Source organism: Triticum dicoccoides, chromosome 1B (assembly GCF_002162155.2).
Source record: "Triticum dicoccoides isolate Atlit2015 ecotype Zavitan chromosome 1B, WEW_v2.0, whole genome shotgun sequence".
Taxonomy (NCBI): Eukaryota; Viridiplantae; Streptophyta; class Magnoliopsida; order Poales; family Poaceae; genus Triticum; species Triticum dicoccoides.
In genome coordinates, this window is record NC_041381.1 from 318,001,087 (window position 1) to 318,013,020 (window position 11,934).

Here is an 11,934-nt window from a genome sequence, read left to right on the forward strand (position 1 = left end):
GGGTGTGGCGTACCGCAAAACGGGACTCCATGGGATACTGTTCATCTCCACCGTCAACCTCCTCCAGCCTCCACGGGCTACCGTCGACCAACTCCAGCCTCCACAGGCTCTTGTTCATCCAGCCTCCACCGCGCGCTACTCCACCGGCTACTGTTCAACCACCCCTCCACCGTCTACTGTTCATCCAGCTCTCCACCATCTACTGTTCATCCAGCCCTCCACACCACAGGGTCCTGTTCAACCACCCCTCCACGGCAACCCCTCCACCATCTACTGTTCACCTAGCCCTCCACACCACGGGTTCCTGTTCATCCAGAGGCAACGCCACCACTCACTGTTCATCCAACCCCCCCGCAACGCTCACTGTTCATCCAATCGATCGGCTTCAGTTAGCAGTAGTAGCGAAGGAATCGCTCCATCAGGTTCAGTTAACAGCCATCGATCGATCGCTCGGGTTCAGTAACGCGTAGCCTGCAGTGCAATCACTCGGGTTCAGTTAGAGCCCAACGCCTCGCTCGGGTTCAGTTAGAGCCAACGCCTCGCACACACGCGCGTACCTGTACGAGAGAAACGCGCATCGCTCTCCCACCATAACCGGCAACTCCCCGAAATTTTCCTCCCCCTCGCTTCTACCATGGTTTTTTCCATCATGCACGGCCCAAAGAATGTCATGCAGCTGCGTCTCCAGCCCGCCCAGGATGAAAAGCCCATTTTCTGTCATGATTTTTTGTCATAGAAGTAGGAGCCCACCACATCTATGATGATACCGGGTTTTGTCACAATTATCGTCATAGAAGTGTCATATGTATGACAGAAAAAAATTTCGTTCGGCCCAAAATGTCACAGATGTGTCTTTTTTTGTAGTGTATGCAGCATAGAATCAAATCTATTTACAAGGATGACTTGCTGAAATGGATCTCCTTCCTGCCACCTTAAGTTTAGATTTTGTTTATTTTCTTCTTTTCTTCTTGGTTACCTCTTGTAATCATGTTGTTGTAACTGTTATCTGTTTTTAATAAAATTTTTGAAATGCAGTGGGGGTTTGCCCCACAGTTCACAGTAAAAAAAGGGTTGATCTACCACGAGATCGTAGAGGCTAACCCTAGAAGCTAGCCTATGATTATGATTGTTTTCGTCCTATGGACTAAACTCTCCGGTTTATATAGACACCGGAGGGGCCTAGGGTTACACACAGTCGGTTACAAAGAAGGGAATCTACATATCCAAATTGCCAAGCTTGCCTTTCATGCAAAGGAGAGTCCCACCCGGACACGAGACGAAGTCTTCAATCTTGTATCTTCATAGTCCAACAGTCTAGCATAAGCATATAGTCCGGCTGTCCGAGGACCCCCTATTCTAGAACTCCCTCAGTAGCCCCTGAACCGGGCTTCAATGACGACGAGTCCGGCACGCATATTGTCTTCGACATTGCAAGGCGGGTTCCTTCTCCGAATACTCAAAGAAGATTTTGAACACAAGGATTGTGTCCGGCTCTGCAAAACAAATTCCACATACCACTATAGAGAGCACGATATTCCACAAGTCTAATCCGCTGACAACTTTCCCATAGCGTGATCACGCCCTGGCCCAGTCATTATTCGAACCATTTTCTCAACCTGCTACCACACATCTTGCGAGGCGGTTTTATTGGCACGTCTTGTCAAAGTAGAGATCATGTCCCCTTATCACATGATTCTCATCAATACGAGTGTGGGTAACCCAACCGCGCCATTAACACGGCGCTTGGGGAATAAGCAAGTTTCCAGGGCAAGTGGGGAGGCGCATGATCCGTACTGCCTTTATAAGGAGATAAGAATTCCCCTTTTTCATCCACGCCTTCTTCTTCCTCTGCTCATCCATTCTCTCTCGCTCGAGGTCCAGCGCCCAAGCATTCGCCTTCTCCGCCCACAAAGGCCCTCCGAAAATGTCCGGATCTGGAGCAGGAGGCAAGTGGATGGCCTCTACCGTCAAGGAGAAGGATATCAAGAAACTTCGGGAGGCCGGGTATTTGGCCAAGAAGATCGGCCATGCCTTCCGACGGCGGGACAGATTGTCCCTACTCCGGGACCCCACGAGAGGGTTGTATTCCTCCTCCACTATGTCCGCGGGCAAGAGTTTCCCCTCCACCCATTCGTTCATGGCATTATGTATTACTATGGGATTGATTTTCATGATCTATCCCCCAATTCCTTCCTCAACATCTCGACATTCATCGTCGTGTGCGAGGCCTTTCTCTGCATCTCCCCACACTTTGGGTTATGGCTGAAGATTTTCAATGTGAAGCCCAAGGTGGTGAGCGGCGAGCACGCTAAGTGCGGAGGAGCCATGGTAAGCAAGATGCCCAGCGTCACATGGCCATCAGGTACCTTCAATGATTCCGTCAAAGGGTGGCAACAACATTGGTTCTATGTCACTGAGCCACACTGCACAAAATGGGTCGCAACTCCTGAATTCCGATCCGGAGCTCCATTGCGGCTTACGTCCTGGCCCAAGAAGGGCCTGAACTGGTCTTCACCAGATGAGTTGTCGGTGCTCCAGACACGCGTCAAGGGTATGGAAGACAAGAATATCAAACTTGTCAACGTTGTCCAGGTGATGTTAGTTCGCCGGATTCTCCCTTGTCAACACAGGGCTTGCAATTTATGGGAATTCGACCCGGCCAAGTACTAGACCCTACTAGGGTTCTTCGACTCATCGCATAAAGACATCTGGAATGTTCTCTTTAAGTCTGACAAATCGTGGCCGGATTCAGCCGAGAACCGCGGGTACTGATACATCTCCAACGTATCTACTTTTCCAAACACTTTTGCCCTTGTTTTGGACTCTAACTTGCATGATTTGAATGAAACTAACCCGAACTGATGTTGTTTTCAGCAGAACTGCCATGATGTTGTTTATTGTGTAGAAAAGAAAAGTTCTCGGAATGACCTGAAAATCCACGGAGATAAGTTTTGGAAAATATAAAAAATACTGGCGAAAGAATCAAGGCCAGGGGGGCCACACCCTGTTCAAGAGGGTGGGGGCACGCCCCCCTATCTCGTGGGCCCCCTAATGCTCCGCCGACCTCAACTCCAACTCTATATATTCCGTTTCACGGAGAAAAAAAATCAGAGAGAAAGTTTCATCGCGTTTTACGATACGGAGCCGCTGCCAAGCCCTAATCTCTCTCGGGAGGGCTGATCTGGAGTCCGTTCGGGGCTCCGGAGAGGGGGATTCGTCGCCATCCTCATCATCAACCATCCTCCATCACCAATTTCATGATGCTCACCGCCGTGCGTGAGTAATTCCATCGTAGGCTTGCTGCACGGTGATGGGTTGGATGAGATTTACCATGTTGTTAGTTTTGTTAGGGTTTGATCCCTAGTATCCACTATGTTCTGAGATTGATGTTGCTATGACTTTGCTATGCTTAATGCTTGTCACTAGGGCCCGAGTGCCATGATTTCAGATCTGAACCTATTATGTTTTCATGAATATATGTGAGTTCTTGATTCTATCTTGCAAGTCTATAGTCACCTATTATGTGTTATGATCCGACAACCCCGAAGTGACAATAATCGGGATACTTCTTGATGATGACCATAGTTTGAGGAGTTCATGTATTCACTATGTGCTAATGCTTTGTTCCGGTTCTTTATTAAAAGGAGGCCACGGGAGGGTAGGACAAAATATGTCATGCAAGTTCTTTTCCATAAGCACGTGTGACTATATTCAGAATACATGCCTACATTAGATTGATGAACTGGAGCTAGTTATGTGTCACCCTATGTTATAGCTATTACATGAGGAATTGCATCCGACATAATTATCCATCACTGATCCAATGCGTATGAGCTTTTCACATATTGTTCTTCGCTTATTTACTTTTCCGTTGCTACTGTTACAACTACTACAAAACTATTATCTTTACTTTTGCCACTGTTACCATTACTATCATACTACTTTGCTACTAAATACTTTACTGCAGATACTAAGTTATCCAGGTGTGGTTGAATTGACAACTCAACTGCTAATACTTAAGAATATTCTTTGGCTCCCCTTGTGTCGAATCAATAAATTTGGGTTGAATACTCTACCCTCGAAAGCTGTTGTGATCCCCTACACTTGTGGGTTATCAAGACTAATTTCTGGCGCCGTTGCCGGGGAGCATAGCTCTATTCTTTGAGTCACTTGGGATTTATATCTGCTAATCACTATGAGGAAGTTGAAAGACAAAAGAACTAAGATTTTGCCCTCAACTACGAGGGGAGGTAAGGAACTGCCATCTAGCTCTGCACTAGATTCTCCTTCTGTTATTAGTAAGCTTGCGAGACCTAAACCTGCTACTGCTTTGAATTCTGATATGTCGCATGTTATTGATGATGGCACTTCTGCTATGCATGATACTTATGATAAAACTACTTCTGTACGTGATACTACTTTGCCATTAGGTGAATTTCTTGATGAACAACTTGCTAGGGTTAGAGAGAATGAAATTATTGAAGATGCTACTATTGATGATAGTGATGATGAAAGTTCTCCCCCCTGATTATGAATTACCTATTGTTCCTGAGGGTTATGTTATGGATGAGGAAGCTGCTAGAGCTATCTTTGCTTGCAAAGATAGATATGATCTTAAGAAGTTATTAGCTAAATGGAAGCAGCAATCTCTTAATGCTAGAATGAAACCTGACCCTGCTTTTGCTACTTCACCTATCTGTGTTACTGATAAGGATTATGAATTCTCTGTTGATCCTGAGATAAGTACTTTAGTAGAATCTGATCTTTTTATGGCCTTGAATCTAAAACTGTTGTGGCACATCTTACCAAGTTGAATGATATAGCCACCCTGTTTACTAACGATGAGAAGTCTCGCTATTAGTATATCTTAAGATATTTCCGTTCTCATTAAAGGGTGATGCTAAGACTTGGTTTAATTCTCTTGATCCTGGTTGTGTGCGTAGTCCCCAGGATATGATTTATTACTTATCTGCTAAATATTTCCCTGCTCATAAGAAACAAGCTGCCTTGCGGGAAATATATAATTTTGTGCAAATCAAAGAAGAGAGTCTCCCACAAGCTTGGGGGAGGCTTCTCTGATTACTTAATGCTTTGCCTGATCATCCCCTTAAGAAAAATGAAATACTTGATATCTTTTATAATGGACTAACCGATGCTTCCATGGACTACTTGGATAGTTGTGCTGGTTGTGTTTTCAGGGGAAGAACAGTCGACCAAGCTGAATTACTGTTGAATAATATATTGACTAATGAAAATAATTGGCCTATTCCTGAGCCATTTCCTGAGGCAATTCCTGAGCCAATTGAGCCAACTCCTGAGCCTATTCCTAAACCAACTCCAAAGAAGAGAGGTGTTCTATTTCTCAGTCCTGAAGATATGCAAAAGAGGCAAAGAAATCAATGAAAGAAAAAGAAGATAGGACTTTGCATGCTTCTAGTGAACCTGTTGTAGACACACCTGAGAATCTGATGCTGAAACACAATCAGGTGATGAACATGAACCTAGTGATAATGTTAATGATAATGTTCATGTTGATGCTCAACCTAGCAAAAATAATGATGTAGAGATTGAACCTGCTGTTGATCTTGATAACCCACAATCAAAGAATTAATGTTATGATAAGAGAGATTTTGTCGCTAGAAAGCATGGTAAAGAAAGAGAACCATGGTTCAGAAACCCATGCCCTTTCCTCCTAAACCATCCAAGACAAAGGATGATGAGGATTTTGAGCGCTTTGCTGAAATGGTTAGACCTATCTTCTTACGTATGCGCTTAACTGATATGCTTAAATTAAACCCTTATGGTAAATATATGAAGGATATCATTACAAATAAAAGAAAGATATCGGAAGCTGAAATTTCCACCATGCTTGCTAATTATACTTTTAAGGGTGGAATACCAAAGAAACTTGGAGATCCAGGGGTACCAACTATACCATGCTCCATTAAAAGAAACTATGTTAAAACTGCTTTATGTGATCTTGGAGCCGGTGTTAGTGTTATGCCTCTCTCTTTATATCGTAAACTTGAATTGAATAAGTTGACACCTACTGAAATATCTTTGCAAATGGCTGATAAATCAACTGCTATACCTGTCGGTATTTGTGAGGATGTGCCTGTTATGGTTGCAAATGTCACTATCTTAACGGACTTTGTTATTCTTGATATTCCCGAGGATGATAGTATGTCGATTATCCTTGGTAGATCCTTTTTGAATACTACAGGGGCTGTTATTGATTGCAACAAAGGCAATGTCACTTTCCATGTTAATGGTAATGAGCATACGATACACTTTCTGAGGAAACAACCTCAAGTGCATAGCATCAATTCTATTGGAAAAATTCCAACTATTATTATTGGAGGTTTTGAATTTCCTCTTCCTACTGTCAAGAAAAAGTATGATATTCTTATTGTTGGGGATGTTGATATCTCCGTTGAGGTAACCTAGTGTTATTCGAAATTTCTCCGGTTCCGTGTTATTCGGAATGAGTTTGTTAACAAGACTTGATCAACCTTGGTAGTGGATTCATTTTGATGATCATGAGATGGATGAAACTACAAGGCACAACCTTCTGTACTCTCTTTTTACTTTCTGTTATTTAGAATAAATAAAACAAAAATAGTATTATCTGTCTGTTTTCTGAATTATCCGTGTAATAAAAAATATCCCGAAAATAAAAGTGCTCCAAATGCCCTGCAAATTTAGTATGATTTTTTATGGAATATTTGAGGATTTTAGGCACTCAAAACACTGCAGGGGGACAAGCACCTGGCCACGAGGGTGGAGGGCGCACCCACACCCCCTAGGTGCGCCCCCTGTCTTGTGGGCCCACGGTGCCCCCCTCCACTTATTCCTGCACCCACACACTCCATCTTCTTCCCAAAAGAATCCCCATCCAGCTCAAGCACGAGTTCTAGCTCATTTTGCTGCGATTTTTGATCTCCTTGCTCAAAGCTCCATTCACAAAACTGTTTTGGGAGATTGTTGCTTGGTATGTGACTCCTCCATTGGTGCAATTAGTTTTTGTTCTAGTGCTTTATTCATTGCAAATTTTTTCTGCATAGGTGACCCTGTTCTTGAGCTTGCATGCCAAATTTATGAGGTCCCAAGTAATTCTAATGCATGATATAGGCTCTAGGCACTTGTAGGAGTAGTTGCTACCAATCTTGTTTAGTTTTATTCACTTTTATTTTGAAGTTACTAAAATTTCAAAAAAATTCAGAAAAAGAAATATGTCTAGGAGAATGTATCAAGGTGGTTCCTCAATAAAGAAAGGACCCAAGCGTGCTATGCGTGAGCAAGACGATGAACCACCAAGGGATGCCGAAGTGCGAGCTTGTGAGTGGCCATCAGGCGAGTTTATGGTTAATGCATGCATCAAGGATGAATTTGACGCATATGTGTGTAATGCCGATCTTGAGGACTTCTTACAAGATAACTGTCCTCAGTACTATCAATTGACTGATTCATCCGTAAGAAGGTTTAAATATAAATCTTCACGTAATTCTCAGAGTGTCCTGTTTGATATTTATGATAAATCTTATACCATGGACTTAGAAGATTTTACAATTGCTTGCAAACTCCCGCAGTGGGGCAATGTTAATGACCCCCACAAATCTGAATATAAAGACTTTCTTGCTAGTATTACTGTGGGAGAATCTAGGGATATAGCACAAGCTACCATAGGGAGCATTCATTTTCCTACTATACATTATTTTGCTCTCTTCATTGGTAGAGGCATTAACGGTAAAGATGAAGCATGTCACATGTGTGTCCCTGATCTTTGTGTCCTCAAAAGTGCTGTGTTAGGTAATAAAGATTACAAGTTGGGGGCAATAGTTGCATGTAGGTTGCATAATAACGGTATGTCTGGAGATTTATTTGGAGGGATTTATGTGACCCATGTTGCTAATTATCTTGGTATAGCCCCACGGGAGGGGGATATGGAGTTGCCTCCTGCTTATTTAGATTATGACGCGATGGTCAAACATCATTTTCTTTTGAGCAATGAACAATTTCTCCTGTATCGACTAATCTTTGACAGACGTAGCTCTGTCCATATTACTCTCCCTGCTCCTTTCCTTTTTGATTACTTGGCAAAACGAAGATATGTTGTTACCAGGGAGGAGGCAGCTGAACACGAGGGGAGAGCGGAGGCGGCTCGCCAACATGCCGTAGCTCACGAGGCATTTGCTACTACATCTCAGTACGACCCCAGTTATAACTACGGATATCAGCCAGGCTATCCTTGGCAATAGACCAACTTAGGCCAAAAGCCTAAGCTTGGGGGAGTACGTATTTCTCACCAACTTTACATTCATGTTCACACACTATTCTAGTTGTCGGTGCTCATACTCTTTCATTGTATTATCCATGCTATTTTAATTTTCTTTTTCTAGCTTTCTTCTTGTGTGTTTGATAAACCTTAAGAAAAACCAAAAAAATTAGTTAGTTTAATTTCCATGCTTGTAGTGTAAATTAAAATGAAAAAACCCAAAAAGATTTCTCGTTCTTCTTTTACTTGTTGGGAGCTTTCCCGTGTAAATAGTTTTATTTCTTTTCTTTCCTTTGGGGGTCGAGAGTAGAAGACCATACTGAAAATGTTTAGTGGCTCTCATATGCATGATTGTTGATTTAACTTAGAGCCCATATTACTTTGTCTTCTCTCTTGAGTTGAATGCTTGTAGATTCCAGCTTAGTCCAATGCACGTGCACTATTATTATTATACACACCGTTCGGTCGTGCAAGTGAAAGGCAATAATGACGATATATGATGGACTGATTGAGATGAAGAAGCTGGTATGAACTCGACCTCTCTTGTTTTGTAAATACGATGAGTTCATTGTTCCTGATTCAGCCCATTATGAAGTAAACATATTTGCAATGACATTTAGAGATTATAGTTGCTTGTGCCATGCTTAATTAGCTATGAGTTATAATGGTTTACCTTGCATGCCAACATGCTATTAAAATGATTATGATGTGGTATGATGGGATGGTATCCTCCTTTGAATGAATTGAGTGACTCGACTTGGCACTTGTTCATGCATGTAGTTGAAACAAATCAACACAACCTTCACGATATTTATGTTCATGGTAGATTATATCCTACTCATGCTTGTACTTGGTGTAAATTAATTTTGATGCATGTTCATGACTATTGTCGCTCTCTCAGTTGGTCGCTTCCCAGTCTTTTGCTAGCCTTCACCTGTACTAAGCAGGAATACTGCTTGTGCATCCAAACTCCATAAACCCCAAAGTTGTTCCATATGAGTCCACCATACCTTCCTATATGCTGTATCTACCTGCTGTTCCAAGTAAATTTGTATGTGCCAAACTTCAAACCTTCAAATGAAATTCTGTTTTGTATGCTCGAGCAGCTCATGTTTCAACTAGGGTTGTCTGTATCTTCCATGCTAGGTGCGTTATTCTCAAGAGGAGTGGACTCCGCTCCTCATTCACGAGAAAAGGGCCGGTAACCGGGATGCCCAGTCTCATGATCCAAAAAGATCAAAGCAAATCAAAATAATTAAACAAAACTCCCCCAGGGCTGTTGTTAGTTGGAGGCACTCGTTGTTTCGAGCAAGCCATGGATTGATGCTTGTTGGTGGTGGGGGAGTATAAACTTTTACCATTCTATTTGGGAATCGCCTATAATGCATGTAGTATGGAAGATATCGCCATCTCATAGTTGTTGCGTTGACAGTGAAAGTATGCTGCTCAAAATGTTATTCATCTCTATTTCAAAATCGAGCTCTGGCACCTCTACAAATCCCTGCTTCCCTCTATGAAGGGCCTATCTATTTACTTTTATGTTGAGTCATCATCCTCTTATTAAAAAGCACCCGCTGGAGAGCACACTGTCATTTGCATTCATTACTATTGGTTTATATTGGGTATGACTTGACTGGATCTCTTTTACCATGAATTACAATGTTTAGTCAGTCCTTGATCTTTAAAGGTGCTCTGCATTTATGTTTTGCGGTCTCACAAAGTGCTAGCAAGATACCATCTTGTTATATCATATTATGATTGTTTTGAGAAAGTGCTGTCATCCAAGTTTTATTATTATTGCTCGCTAGCTGATTATGCCATTGATATGAGTAAATGTGAGACCTAATTGTTATTGTGAGTATGGTTAAGTTCATAATCTTTGCTGAAAACCTGAATGCTGGCTTTACATATTTACAACAACAAGAGCAAACAGAGTTTGTAAAAGTTTTTCTTTATCACTTTTAGTTTATCAACTGAATTGCTTGAGGACAAGCAAAGGTTTAAGCTTGGGGGAGTTGATACGTCTCCAACGTATCTACTTTTCCAAACACTTTTGCCCTTGTTTTGGACTCTAACTTGCATGATTTGAATGAAACTAACCCGGACTGACACTGTTTTCAGCAGAACTGCCATGATGTTGTTTATTGTGCCGAAAACAAAAGTTCTCAGAATGACCTGAAAATCCACGGAGACAAGTTTTGGAAAATATAAAAAATACTGGCGAAAGAATCAAGGCCAGGGGGGCACACCCTGTCCACGATGGTGGGGGCGCGCCCCCTGTCTCGTGGGCCCCCTAATGCTCCACCAACCTCAACTCCAACTCTATATATTCTGTTTCACAGAGAAAAAAAATCAGAGAGAAAGTTTCATCGCGTTTTACGATACGGAGCCGCCGCCAAGCCCTAATCTCTCTCGGAGGGCTGATCTGGAGTCCGTTCGGGGCTCCAGAGAGGGGGATTCATCACCGTCGTCATCATCAACCATCCTCCATCACCAATTCCATGATGCTCACCACCGTGCATGAGTAATTCCATCGTAGGCTTGCTGGACGGTGATGGGTTGGATGAGATTTACCATGTAATCAAGTTAGTTTTGTTAGGGTTTGATCCCTAGTATCCACTATCTTCTGAGATTGATGTTGCTATGACTTTGCTATGCTTAATGCTTGTCACTAGGGCCTGAGTGCCATGATTTCAGATCTGAACCTATTATGTTTTCATGAATATATGTGAGTTCTTGATCCTATCTTGCAAGTCTATAGTCACCTATTATGTGTTATGATCCGACAACCCCGAAGTGACAATAATTGGGATACTTCTCGGTGATGACCATAGTTTGATGAGTTCATGTATTCACTGTGTGCTAATGCTTTGTTCCGGTTCTTTATTAAAAGGAGGCTTTAATACCCCTTAGTTTCCACTAGGACCCCGCTGCCACGGGAGGGTAGGACAAAAGATGTCATGCAAGTTCTTTTCCATAAGCACGTATGAGTATATTCGGAAAACATGCCTACATTACATTGATGAACTGGAGCTAGTTCTGTGTCACCCTGTGTTATAGCTATTACATGAGGAATCGCATCTGACATAATTATCCATCACTGATCCAATGCCTACGAGCTTTTCACATATTGTTCTTCGCTTATTTACTTTTCCGTTGCTACTGTTACAACTACTACAAAACTATTATCTTTACTTTTGCCACTATTACCATTACTATCATACTACTTTGGTACTAAATACTTTGCTGCAAATACTAAGTTATCCAGGTGTGGTTGAATTGACAACTCAACTGCTAATACTTAAGAATATTCTTTGGCTCCCCTTGTGTTGAATCAATAAATTTGGGTTGAATACTCTACCCTCGAAAGCTGTTGCGATCCCCTACACTTGTGGGTTATCAGGTACCAACTGTCCCGACCCGCGAGTTCGGTAAGTCTTCGTACGTTTGGCAAGTCATACGCTTTATCTGCATAATCCAAGGAAAATGCTTACTGCGTTTTTCCACAACTCTCCTAGGGCTGGATGAAGAAGGCAGGGCGGATCTACCGCCCGGCCCCGCTGCCAGAAGAACCAGCCGGCCCACTTATGACGAAGATGCTGGTCCCGGTGCCTTACAAGGCGCCGAAGAAGAAAACCGAGAAAGAGGCCAAAGAGACC